Source organism: Armigeres subalbatus, chromosome 2 (assembly GCF_024139115.2).
Source record: "Armigeres subalbatus isolate Guangzhou_Male chromosome 2, GZ_Asu_2, whole genome shotgun sequence".
In the NCBI taxonomy this organism is placed as follows: Eukaryota; Metazoa; Arthropoda; class Insecta; order Diptera; family Culicidae; genus Armigeres; species Armigeres subalbatus.
The window spans coordinates 118269567-118284220 of NC_085140.1; the positions used below are offsets into that span (position 1 = coordinate 118269567).

General features: G+C 39.7%; 1 pseudogene; it reads left to right on the forward strand.

Annotated features, from left to right (window-relative positions):
* The window catches only part of LOC134210722 (leukocyte receptor cluster member 8 homolog), a 308392-nt pseudogene that overhangs the window by 110763 nt on the left and 182975 nt on the right, over positions 1–14654 (forward strand).

Sequence of the window (14654 nt, forward strand, 5' to 3'; positions counted from 1 at the left end):
AGAAGAAATTTGTGATAGAAGACAGGAAGACCGCTTCAAATTCCGTTAGAAATTACTACTGAGCAACATAATTTTGAAATTTTAACATGTTTGTAGTCAAATAGGAGTTGTGGACGTACGTGTTAAGACACAATTTAATAATCCATTTTTCTTGAAGACAGAAGCTAGTATCATGAACTCGTTTCAATCAATTTAGCAAGCCCACGTTTGCCTTCGTAATGTAAATATTCAACAAGCGCAAGCTGCTCGCCTAATTGACCTGATGAGACACATCTGGAAAAATTGAAATCACAGTCCCACATCCGTTGAATCGTAGCTACATCATACAAAACCGTGTATCATTTAGTGTGACATTGCACAATGTTCCGGTTCTAAATGCATTTCATTGAGCCCCATTAGCGTCACATCGATGACATCGAAAAGCAGCCTCAGCGGCACACAGCGACAAGGCCCGGCGAAAATTCACCGCCCCGAGCGAGGTACATATTTGAACGCTCATGCAAAAATCGTGCTGAATTATCTAATTGGCGAACAATTGATTCTAATTCGATTGGATTTGGTCGTTGAATTGATGAAAAATGGTCCCCGGTTCAGGGCTCGGCGGAAGGGACGCGAGATGGTGCCACCGGCCGTTGGATTGGCACCAAATTGACAATACAAATGAGTTTTCAGGCTTGACTGTAGAAGAAAGTTAAATAATAAAGGGGAAATATTTTATAATTTATAAGAAGCGAAACAATCAAAATTGTCTACTGATTTGAAATCATGTTTTTTTTTTCTGCAAATACAACTTTTTTCAAACTGAACATTTTGATGAATTACACTGGATTCTGTTTTTACACGATTTAAATTTTTATAATTTTCTACTCATTCTACATGTTTAACGCATATTAATTACCATGTGATTTTTCTTTGAATTATTTAAGATTTTTTGAAACATGTTGCAAAGCCGTTGGTGGTAAATTGAAGTCACACGATAAAAATAACGAGCGAAAAAAAATCGTGTGAAAACAGAATCCTGTGTACTATATTAATTGGCTTGCTGATATCTGAGTGCATGATATGTAAATCATCTCCCAAAACCAATTGAATTTGCCAATTAATAATGTATTGTATGTATAATGTATTGTATAATGTAGTTATTTTGTAAAAATGAACAAATTATTGTAGGTTGATAATTAAATCGCAAAACTTTTACACAATTTTCCTTTTTATAGGGCGTTTATATTTTATTTATTCAGCTGATGTTGGACTCGTTTGTCACCGAAACTTTCCTCTCACAAAAATGCTAGAATCGGAACACTGAAGTTTATCCCCCCGAAAGAACATCTCGCGTGACAAAACGGATGGATAGGAACAATGCACCAGCACCAGTTCAAGCGGAATAAGCTCGTCACGTAGACGGCGGTGGAGGCTTTCTGTTTTGGCGAACAAGGGTGTAATATTTCAACTCGGAAGTGAAACTTTGAGCCATTATTCAAGCCAGCTCCCGGAACGACGACGACGGAGATGTCTCAAAAGCCATACAATTTGTTTACGCTGCATGAGGGCTTCCTCCATAAATCCGAAGGCATCCCTATCCGGTCGGATTTGAGGCTACACACAACTTCTACCATTTATCTTTATGAAATTTAGTTTGCCGCTGTGGTAGTTGCATGCCCAATGGATAGGTCGTTATGGTAGTGATGGTTGAGACTTATCTGACGATGAATAACCAGAAAATCCAAAAACTCTTATCCGGACATTAATCTGAGGACACTGCTGATAGTGTCCTTCAATCGAATAAGATGAAAAGAATCACCAAATCACATGATGTACTACGGCAAAATACCACTGGTCAACAGTAAAAGGACCAACTTTGGATTAAAAGCTCAAAGGTGCAGTGCAATTTGGTTGTGGTCAATGATGACGTAGAACTACGTAGCTATACGAAATGGATGGTATGTGTCACCTTTATTAACATTATTGAGCAAACTGCTCGGAGGTCAACCGAATCAAGAAGCCGAATAGCAGTTCCAAGTTGGATGGACTTTGAGTCTCGTACCATGGAAAAGGGATCAACACGACTCATCGGCCGCATAGCCGCTGAAGGCACGTCTGGCTTTCAGTGGAGGACATAAGAATATCCGTTTCAACAACAATGATGATCCTGAAAAGATCCTTTCTTCACTTTCCGCCGACGACAGCCACATCGTTGAAGACGCCACCTTAGTGGAAAACTTCGTTTAGTTGCTTTAGGGTCGATGCCCACGTAGCATCAAAGCTGCATATATGCCGCGTACCAAGGTATCCAGCATCAAATGTAGTCGTGCACACTTCAAGACACAATTTTCAAAACGACTTATCTGCTTTTGTAAACAAAGATTCAAACGACGATTTGACGAATCTGATAGCTCTCCCACTCAAATCAACACCATCAACAGGTAGCGGAAACCTTCACCTACCTATTGGTGGTGTTGGTTTGCGTGGGAGAGCTGTAAGATTTGTCAAATCGTCGTTTGAATTTTTGTTTACAAAAGCAGATAAGTCGTTTTGAAAATTTTGTCTTCTTATACGTGATCATTAGTCCATTTGATGCTGGGTACCTTGCGTGGACACGGCGTGCACACAGCTTAGAAAACCGCTACGTGGCCATCGAACCTAAAGCAGCTAAACGACATTTTCCACTAAGGTGGCTGTCGTCGACTGAAAGTGAACTTTACTGGCATCATTTTCTTCAAAGTGCAAACTTAATCGTTTGGCGACGACAGAAAATTGCCCTTCGATGGCAGAATCAAATGCGCGCGTCGAAGTGAGATGACGCAATATATTTATTTGAATGGATGTAATCACTCAAAGCAACCAAGCTACCACGCCAAACGCCGATGCCACCAAAACAGTCCATTTAGCAAATGCACCATTTCTTTCCAGTAAATGCTGGTCCTGAGAAGAACCAATTTTCTTTCCCTAATGCGCCTTTCCAATAACTAACTGCAACCAAACGCTTGTCGGAACCTTGCGTTCAAATATCACTTCGTGCTGTTATTGTCTGACGGCCACTCGACTCTAAGACGCCACCATTATAAATAAATGTTCAGCATCGCCACCGGCGTGGGATCGCAACAGACGTCGTTTTTTAAATCAACTCTTCACATAAAACTCTAATTCGTTGAGGTTTCAACCAACAACCACGCCGACGACGACCACCCCCAATGCGATGGTTTTCCGTTGAAAATGCTATTATCGCCTTCGTGCTGTTTCGTCCGTTCTGCGTGAAACCTTGTTCGAATTGAGAATTAGATCCAAACCTGCAAGTTGCCTAATTTTGATGTCTGTGCTTGTGGTGCATGTACGTGATTGGTTGGTTAGCCTATTTCTAAACTTTTTACCAATTATCAGTAAAAAAATAGTTGAAAAGCAGTATTCTCAGATAAATACAAAGAAGCGTTGACTCATCCCTGATCGAATGTTCAAAAAAAATGACGAACCATCGAGAAACGGCTGAGATATTAACGTTCGGAGTCTATCATATTTTCGTGACGGTCTCCTATCTTCGCAATCGTGTGCCCCAATATAGAAAAGACAGTCCTACGTCAAAACGGGTGTGATGAAATTCAGGGATGGGAAAAATCAAATTTTCAAAAAATCGAGGATGATTAAACTCACTCATAAGAAACGCGATGCGAGACCAGACATAACACTTATAGTTCTTACAATTGTTATGTCTTGTCTCGCGTCGCGTCACTTATGAGTGTCGTGTCGTTCTTACGTTAAGCACAAACCATACAAATTGGTGTGATTAAACTCACCTGCGATCTTACTTCTAAATTATCAAGTGATAAAAATTCACCATTGTTTGGAAATCGTATCTTGATTTCAAGCATTTACCGTTACAGTTTGAACTCTTTTTCGTAACTACCATGAAACCATGACGCCAAATAGAAGATATAACAGGACTGTGGATAATTAGCTGATAAAGGTAAAGATTAATGTTTTAATGAAAATTCTGTGGTTATTATCGTTTAAGTACAAAATGTGAGAAATTGTCGCCGGCGACAACTCGCCTACTGTTTTCACATGAAAATTGTAATCATTATCGTCTGATAATCATTCAGCACAACACTGATGAAATTGTATAAAAAGTTTAGTCGCAAGAAAAATCATTGCACAAATGTACCATGCGTCTCCATATGTTTTTATGCTGCTGAACAGTATTTAAAAGCCCTACTCATTGTTTCCCCTGAGAGGCCCATTTTGGCCTGAAAAATAATCAGAGAACATTCAAATACACACCCCATTCAATTTTGGCAACATTCGATTTAATCAACATTTTTTTAATGCTTATATTGCACATAGGGGTACTGTTCCGTTTTCCATCTCACTGAACATATATTCATCTCATCGCAAAACAAAGAAATACAACACTAATCTCGTCACTTCTTTTTGCTAACATGCGTGCTTACTGATGAAAAAATCAAAAAATAAGAAACAAACCGAATTCCTTTTCATTGCTTTGATTTTGATGGGATGAAAATATGAGCTGTGAGATGAAGTGCCGAACCGTTCCCCTACGTAAATCTTATAATTCTTGTAAGAAAAAATGATTAGACTCCTAAACCGAGGTAACAAAAATGTAAAAAAAAAAACAAGAAAATAACCTAAATTTCGAAATTCTTGCAAAAAAAATGTTAGACTCCGAAACCGACGTAAATAAAATTGTAAAAAAAATCGGGCGATTTTTTTCCAGTTTTAACGTTCAGATTTCCGTGTAAAAATGTGTCACAGTGTGTCTAGTGCCACAATAAAGTGAATAAATGTGAAGTATTATGAGAAAACAAAACCATTTGATTTTGGCATAATGTTCTAAAAGTGCTGTCAAATCGAATGGGGTCTGTATCATAATAATAACTAGGATTATCGTAATATTTGAACTTATATGAACATGCAATCATGCAGAAACGCTATTAAACCGATGAACCTTTTCCTACTTTGTAATTAAATAATCTAGGAATTTTCCCAAGCAAACAACAAATGCCAGTAACCAGTAGATTTTAGAGGTCGAGAACTGCAAACGCAACACATGAGCATTGCGAACACATTTTTTTTCTGATTTTGTCGTCCAGTGATAATTATCAATGACATGATTTTTAAAAGTTAATAACATTGTTGATATCTTTATCACTTTAAACTTACAGTGTTTTAGTTTTTATGCATTAGCGGCGATGTGCTACCTTCATGTTTCAGTCACTTTTAAATTAGCTTAGCTTAGCTCGATTAACTGTACACTTCGTAGTTGCTAGTCGTGGTAAGTCGAGAAACAACAAACATGCACCAATTAAACAGTCTTCTTGAGATAAGAAAATTATTCTCACTGTACACTGACCCCACATATAGATATGGGTTGCTTTGTTGTAACAATAGTTAGTCACTCCAATTTGGTTAAATGGAAATGACTCAAGTTTTTTTTAATTACTTTCTTTATTTGGTAGGCACTCTGTGTTACTTAACCGCTACTTAACCGCTATATTTACTGTGGTTTTCTGCTCAATTCTGCTATTTAAAGATTTCCATTACTCATTATTGTTGCCGTTGCCGGTCCATCTCTGCTTCCCGATCACCATGAAGCCAACTCCACGTTCTGCTCTGTCACCGCCGCTATACACCCAGTACTTTTTCTACACGGGTGGGTTTTAGTCGATTAAAGGCCAATTTCTTCACCTCCGCTTAACTCTTAAGCGGTGCTTACCCATACGCTTAAACCTGGTTTAAGCACTAAGCGGAGGTGAAGAAATCGGCCCTAAGACATTTAGCGTTAATAAAACTATAATTTAACCCCATGACAAAATTCACAAAAAATAAAAGAAAATTCAGATGGTGTTTGAAAAGCTGTGAAAGATCAGATTAACCGGAAATTAAAGAATTGTAAATTGTAAAAAAATTGGGTTGTCTAGTAGATGTGGTACTTAAATAAAGTGTTCGCTATGGGATCCACCGCACGGAATTCACGTTCTCCAGTTCTGGGCCACCGTATTTTCTGGATTGCTGCCACACTCACGCCGAACTTCTGCAGTTCACGAGCCAGGAGCCCGACACGTGCGGGCTCATTCGAAGTTCTCACGTTCCAAGATCCGACTTTCCAATCGTTGTCCTTTATTCGTTGCCGAGTCTGTTGCCGTTGAATCAATCCGTTTACTCTACTTTTGCCTTTCTTGGTAACTGTAGAATCTTCGGTAGGCTACTTCACCAGGGTTGCGCTATTTACATCGCGTTGAAGGGGCTGCCTTCTCGATACTGACACGATGCCGCATGGTGTGCCCAGTTTTGTTTAGAGTCCGTCGCTGACATTCGGACGATGATCAGCTGCCCCTAACATGGAGAACAGACGCTCGATCCGATTTGCACCTCCGGAGAGGAGCAAATTCCTTCTTCGCTGTCAGCATACGACCATAGTTCCCGCCGGGGTTGATTACCCGATCTTCCCTAAGGTTGCTCGTATCCTTCCCAGCGCCACGAGGAGGTAGGGGTAGGAGTTGCTGGGTAAGAGGCTTAGGACCGCGAAAGCAATAAAAGAGAATTGTCCAAAGTTTGTTTCAACAGAAACCCCCAAGGCTTCAAAAACTTTGGTTTCAAATGAATAATATAATTTATGTTTAATACGTCCTAAATTTTGAACTTATTTGGATCTAATTTGAGTGAGCACGCGCAGTTTGAAGTTTGTATAAAAAAATCTATGAAAATAGTCACTTTTATGCAAAACCATTCCCCAACGCTTCTTAACAACAACTGCTTTTGCAACAACAACTGCTTTTCAGCTTAAGATTCTATGTAGTCAATGTGTTGATTATATATAAATAGTTCATGGGCCACCTCTCGGAACGGTATTTCACATAAGGGTCGATTTTCACAGTAATTTCCATACAAACTTTAAATGACATGTGCACAATCAAATTACATCAAAATTTGTTAAAAATTTAGGAGGATTATCAAAATGGCAAATGCAATCGTTTAAGCATCGGGGGCAGAAAAGTCAAATTTTGTATCACTTTAGTGCTCACACATCATCTATTCATCGACTTGAAAGCCGCATATGATCCAATCGATCGAACACGGATTTCCGGATAAACTGATACGGTTGATCAAGGCGACGATAGATCGCGTGATGTGCGTAGTTCCAATTCCAGGGGCATTCTCGAGTCCCTGTGTAACGCGCATAGGGTTACGGCAAGGTGATGGTCATTCGTGTCTGCTATTCAACATCGCTTTGGAAGGGGTAATACGGAGAGCAGGGTTTGACACGAGTGATACAATTTTCAATAAGTCCAGCTATTTGGCTTCGCCGACGACATTGATATCATGGCACGTAACTTTAAGAAGATGGAGGAAGCCTACATCAGACTGAAGAGGGAAGCTAAGCGGATCGGGCTAGTCATTAACACGTCGAAGACGAAGTACATGATAGGAAGACGTTCAAAAGAAGACAATGTGAGCCACCCACTGCGAGTTTGCATAGGTGGTGACGAAATCGAGGTGGTAGAAGAATTTGTGTACTTGGGCTCGCAGGTGACTGCCAAAAATGATATCAGCAGAGCAATTCGGAGACGCATAGTGGCTGGAAATCGTACGTACTTTGTACATCGCAAGACGCTCCGATTGAATAGAGTTCGCCGCCGTGCCAAACAAACTATCTACAAATGCTCATTAGACCGGTAGTCCTCTACGCATACGAGACCTGGACGATGATCGTGGAGGACCAATGCGCACTTGGCGTTTTCGACAGGAAAGTGCCGCGTACCAGCTATGGTAGGATGCAAATGGCAGACGGTACGTGGAGGAGGCGAATGAACCACGAGTTGCATGAGCTGCTGGGAGAACTATCCATCGCGGTGGGCCGAGCACATAGCCAGAATGTCGAAAAAAAAAACCAGGTGAAAATGGTTCTCGACAACGATCCGACGGGCACAAGATGGCGAGGTGCCCGGCGTTCTATTCCTCCGTAAAGTTCCTTAAAGAATTCCTCCGGAAGTTCCTCCGAGAATTCCTCCAGGAATTCCTCCGGTAGCTCCTCCGAAGTTCCTCCAGGTATTCCTCCGTAAGTTCCTCCAGCAATTGCTCCGGAAGTTTCTCCAGGAAGTGCTCCGGATGCTCCTCCAGAAGTTCCTCCAGGAATTCCACCGAAAGCTCCTCCAGGAATCCCTCCGGAAGTTCCTCCAGGAATTCCTCCGGAAGTTTCACCAGGAATTCCTTCGGAAGTTCCTCCTCGAATTCCTCCGGAAGTCCTCCTCGAATTCCTCCGGAAGTCCTCCTCCTTCTCCAAAAGTTCTTATAGGGGTTTCTCCGGAAGTTCCTCCAGAAATTCGTCCGAAAGTTCCTCCAGGAATTCCTTCGGAATTTCCTCTGGGAATTCCTCCGGAAGTTCGTCTAGGAGTTCCTTGGAAAGTTCTTGCAGAAGTTCGTCTGGAAGTTCCTCCAGAAATTCCTCCGAAAGTTTTTCCAGGAATTTCTTCAGAAGTTCCTCCAGGAATTGCTCCGGAAGTTCCTCCGCGAATTTGTTCCGAAGTTCCTCCATCATTTCATCCGGAAGCGCCCCCCGGAATTTTTCCGGTTATTCCTTCAAAAAATGTTCAGGAATTCCCCCGGAAATTCCTATATGAGTGAATCAGGGTGTTTGCTCAAGAAATCCCCGAGAAGTCCAGTTACTTCTTAAATAATAACTCATAGAATTTCTCCTGAAATTCTCACTGAAGTTCCTCATAAAACTCCTCCAAGAACCCTTTATAAATTACTTCGCAGACTCTATATAAATTACCACGAATGCTCTTCAGATATTTCCTCTAAATTCCGTCTGAAATTCAGACAATTGTCTAGGAATTCTTGAAGAACTTCTTATGGAAATTAATTTGTGAAATCTAGATCTAGAAAATCTGACGCGCATTCCTCTGGGAAAACTTCCAGAAATTCCTACTCCAAAATTTCTCCAGGGATTCTCCTGGAAGGTCGTTTACAAATAAATTATTCGGGAAATTAGTTCTCCGGATTCTTTTTGGGAATTCTTCCCAATTTTTTTCCAAGAACTCCTTCGCAAATTCCTTGAAGAGTCTTCCAGGCAATTCCCACGGAAACTTCTCCAGATTTTCTCCGAGAATTCGCCCAGAAAACCTACCGAGATATTTCCTTGAATATTCCTCTGAAACACCATAAGGAAGATACTCCGAAAATTCTCCCGCTTCTTCTTCAGACTTCTTTAGAAATTCTTTTAGAATTCTCTCAAAAATATCTACGAGAATATCCGCGAAAATTCCTTCAAGAACTCTTCCAGAAATATCTCTACATGCTCTCCTATAATTTTTTCTAGAGAATTCTCAAAGGAATCGCTCCGGGAATTCCTCTTTCATGAATAACTTACGATGGAATTTTTGTGGGAATATCCAAAGGAGTTCTTAAAAGATTTTGATGATCAATGCAGGCAGTATTTCTTGAAGAAATTTGAAAAGGAATTTCTGATTTGAAACTGAATTTCGTGTGGATTTACAAATTGGAATTACAGAGAAACTTTCCAAGGAATTCCTAACAGAGTTTCTGTGGAAATTCATGAAGTAGACGTTTTAGTTCATACAGCATTGCAAAAAAAAAAGATTGTCGAGTTTCCAAATATTTTTAAATGAGGTTCGGAAATATTTTCAGCCTGACAATTCTTGTATGTACTGCCGAAGAAGTTCTAGGAGCAATTCCTTGAATTCCTGAAGAACATTTCCCTTTTTTGAATAAATAAATGTCAGGTGCATTTTGTGTGAACAAATATTAAAATTAATTGCATATTATTCGGCAACTCGGCCCTCCAAGACACGTGGATTCTTTTTCGCAAATTTCATATCAATTTGTCCATTTCGAAACATATGCTGTGCATATGCACAGCCAAGATATTTAACAAAAAAATGAACAAATATTGTTTTGTTTGACCGAGCATACGTTGTATAACAAAGTATCTAGTGGTTCCTCAACAAACAATTTAGGCTGAATGAATAAGCTACTTTTTCAGCTGAAATAGCCTATTTCCAATTCAATTCAATATTTTGTTGGGTCTAGACTTTATTGGAAATGAAAATAAATGCTGCATATTTGTAAAGAAGATAATTGGTCATATTAACTTGACTGAAAATATGTATTTCCGACAGAAGCTAGATAAATCTAGACTTGAAAGTAAAAATGCCATCGGCGTGGTCAATTTCCATACGGCGGCGCGAGAAAATCGTCGGCGGCGGCACGTGGCGCGGAAGGGAAGATTATCAGTGTAGAAGCTGATATCTCTCCACTGGCAAAAGGCTGCTGGTTTGATTTGCTCATATAGGACCATCGCGTGCGAAAAGGGGTTCTATCGACAAGTACTGGCCCTAAGTGTCGAATATAACATTAGCATCTAGTCTAATAGGATTTTTAATGCGTAGTTATGTTAGGATACGGCAGCCTAACGGACCTTTCAAATCTGTACATTTGCCTCTAATTCTATCATTAACATGTACATCTAAGTTTGAGGGATGATTTTAGCATTTCCATATCATTGTCAAAATCGTTTTACTTACACTCATCTCATTAATTATGTTGTTTCATATAAGCGCTAGATAATCATGTTTTATCCATTGTAACTATCGATACTCAATGATTTTATTCTGCCTAACTTTGTCTCAAATACCAAACACGCATAGTAAAAATTATCTCAAATTCCGAGCACTTTTTAAATGCATTAAAACACAAAATGCCGATGTTGGACAGTTATTATGTCCTTGATCTGTATACCTGTCGAGAAAATACGTTTATTTATGCAATCATAACGAAGTGTTTCAGATAAATCTTCATGTAATGAGTGTACGGAATTGTTCGGTCTGTCTGGGATTTGAGTCTAAAAGATAGTTTTCTCTTCTCTTTTACGAAATATGAGCATACCAGCTTTGATCATGCCTACTACTCACGAGCTTTCTTGAAAGCGAATAAGCTTTGAAAATCATTCAAATTTTAATAACACCCTCTGCTGTCACTGTCACAAACCGTCATCCGCCGGGGAGCATGATTATGCACAGCTACGAACCAGCAACGTTCCAACTGATGGGGCAGACACCAAATGGCTTTACTCATGAGGGTGCTTAAGCCTTGACCTTTTGCGTTCCAGTCGCGGTCGCCAGTTGTCACTGGGTCGACAAGCGGGAAAATATAAATAAATCTTATTTTTCGGAAACCGTTTGGGGGTCGACCGAATTCGGCGTGTGTTTATCCTCCTACACTATTAAACCTTCTTTTCCGTCTGGATTCATGCTGGCTGGTTCTGGTTGTTGTATGCCTGTCGGTGTCCCCTTTCCGTTCCGGTACCGTCCTCGTCGGTCGGTGGCTTGATTTAAGGGGGCACCGTGTCACTTTGGCACTTTGATGCATCGTGCAAATGTGTCACACCGAATGAATAGTGTATCGCTGGTGCTGCTGCTGCTGCTGGGGTCGACGAGTGTAGCGTAGAACGTGATTGAGAATCACGGTCAAGCATTTTTCGGTTTTCTTTTTGCCTTTCTCGGGACAAAGTGGCTGACGATCGCTTGAAGGGGAAAAACAACAGCAGCGGAACGGAAAAATTGAAGTGAAAAGGTCAAAGTCGTCCTTCTTTGCTGTGCTGTGCATGGGTTTTCAAAGCTTCCTGGAAGGGACGCCGGAGCTGGAGAAAAAAAAAACACTTGAGCTTCAGTGCGCCTGGTTGCTTGTCCAAGGTGAAGGTGCAGGCGGCGGAAGAATATTAGCTTATGGGTGGAACTGCAACGAGCATTGCCAGTCTATACAAGAAGGCTTTGAATAAATAGAGAAAAGATGAAAGAGTGTTTGTCACACAGAGAGCATATTTAATAAAGGGAAACTTGGCTTCCTGTGCTGTGCACCGAAGTTTCGCCATGCCACTCACTAGAACAAAGTGACTCGGACACATTTTGATTTTATGAAGAAAAAGGCATGACATTTTTTGGTTCTAAGAAATTTATAATCATATTGGTTAAGCTCTACTACGTAAGCATCAAATAAAGTCGAATAGCCCTCTTATATTTTGGCTTCTTTATTTCATTCATATTTCTACCATAAAATGATTGAACACATGGTCTTGGCATGTTTGGTATGTTTCTTTTTTGTTGTAATTTGAGGAATGCCGATTCTTACTTTTCGTCATTATACATTCGTCATATACATACTAATTTACATTATCTTTCTTTTCAGGTAGTTGAAGATGGTTTCCCAAGTATATTATATTAACGGTACAACTTTGTCGTTGTAAGTAAACAAAAATGCTTCAATTATTCATATGAACATTCATATCATATTTAACTATCCTCATTGGTAGTGTACAATATCCTCTCAACCATATTTTTCCGGAATGAAACCAATGACCGCCCCCAATTAGTCTGGCTTACATTTCAAATGAGAGCACACTGACATGCTTTCCCACGGTTTGCATCCAGCCAATCCAGCCAACCGAACCTCAATTCCGCGCAGAAAAATATCATCATTCATCCATTTTTATTCTTGTGATTAATTAATTGAACGTCATCATTCAAACCCGTCTGACCGGCAACATAAGCTGTCTGCCCATCCATAACAACAACTACTCCTGCTCCTACTATAATACACCCACCAACTGGATGTCAGCCCTGCTCCGCTCCTCTTTTAGCGGCGAAATGACTATCCCCGATACAACGATCCCAGCATTCTGATCCAGCTTGATGTGGAAAACTTTTTTTCCATCCATTCCATTCCTCCCACACGCGGTTCGTTAGCTTGGGCCACCCACACTCGCGAATTGTGTTGTTTTGCTCATATCGCCTATCAAAAGCGGTGAAGAGTGGGAGAAAAAAAGCTTTTTCATAGCTATTATGATACAAGTGCGTTGGTAGTTTGGTTCACTTCCACATGGACACACTTTCAATGCATTTTGTTTCATAATTCAACATCAGCCAATAAAATTTTAAAAAAATAACAGAGGCAATTGAACGTAGATTATTCCATCATTATTCGAAAATGCGCCTCATTGTTACCCAAGAGACAACTGTTTTGTTTACCCAATGAATTACAATAACAATTATGTAAGGTACACCGGGGCAAGTTGAAATGCGGGGTAAGTTGAAACAGAAGCTGTAATTTAGATCTGAAATGACCGAATGTCCTGATTATTTTTTTCAACAAACTACTCTCCTAAGCGCACCTTCTGACTGCCATTCCCGGAAGATAGCAGCTACTAGAAGCAACCCCTGCCATTGTTTATTTTTCGCCCTTTGCAAAATCCAAACCAACTATTTGACGTGCCAATGAAACAGGTCTCAAAATTAAGTTTTTTGAATTTTTTTCATAATGATTATAAAAAATCGATGGAAGACCCGTTTTTATTTTTGGAATATGGTCGTTTGAAATTGCTCTGCATTTTTAACCTATCGGGGCAAATAGAAATGCGTGCTGCGGGGCAAGTTGAAACAACGATTCAAAACGTCACCCTCGCAATCAAAAGTAATTTTTTTCCAGAATTCAACATGGTCGGTAAATACATTTGGAGAACTTAAATTTATAATACGGTCCAAGCTTCTGAAAATCCCGTGAATGCAACCCTCCTACATTTTTTTCTAAAAATAGGATGAAAAGGGGTCATGATTTAACTGCATGGTCTAGTTTTGAGATTCTTAATCTACTTCTCCTCGTAGTGGAAAGTGTTCCCTAAAAATTACGTTTGTGACTTTGTTGTATACTGACCTTATTTGCATAAGAGTCCCATGTCAGTTTTCTTTTATAAAGCCTGTCCACGTTAAATTTCGGACTCTTAGATAATGTTCAATTGATTTATTGCCATTTCATCAATTTGGACGATAAACATGTTGAAGGCAGCACGTATAGCGAAGAGATGGAGCTGTCATGAAAATGGATCGTCTCAGTGGTTTTAAATTTTTTTCCAAAATCCCGCTTTGAGATGGGTATTTGTGAAATAAATTAAAAAACCGGAAATAAAAAAAAATCCGATTTGATCACATGTCCTTTTTTATCACCCAAAACTCACAAGGGGGTGATATTACTGTCGGGATATTACTGTATTCTTTATCTGTATATAGGGGTCGTACACTTATTACGTAAGCAATTTTTCTGGGATTTTCGACCCCCTTCTCCCCATGTAAAATTTTTTCATACAAATGATTTTTTTATTTATATGGTGCGTAAGAGAACGACAGACCCCCCCTCCCCCATAATGCTATTGAGTTCATCAAAGCAAGAATCACCAACACTAATGTCATTGTGTACAACGTTTAAAATAAAAGTGGGTGGTAATCTAGTTGCAGCAAAAACATCACAAACACTTCGAGAGGAATACAGCGGAATCACGCACACTTCTATTTATTTGGAGAACTCAATGGGAAAATTGAATGGACCATATTTAATTTTGTGTGTGTAAAAGCGTATCAAAATCTGGAATGTGACTTTCATGAGAGTAAATATCAAGATGAGAAAACACAAGTGGGATTTGATTTCTAAATTTCTAGAACAAAGCCTACTATTTTATAAGTTTTCCTGAAACAGGAGACAATTTTGAGCTAATTTCTGAAAGATGCGAATACTAGCAGTATAGTCACCTTTACAACCTCGTGCATCTTAAGTCTCACTGAGTACATATATTTTGT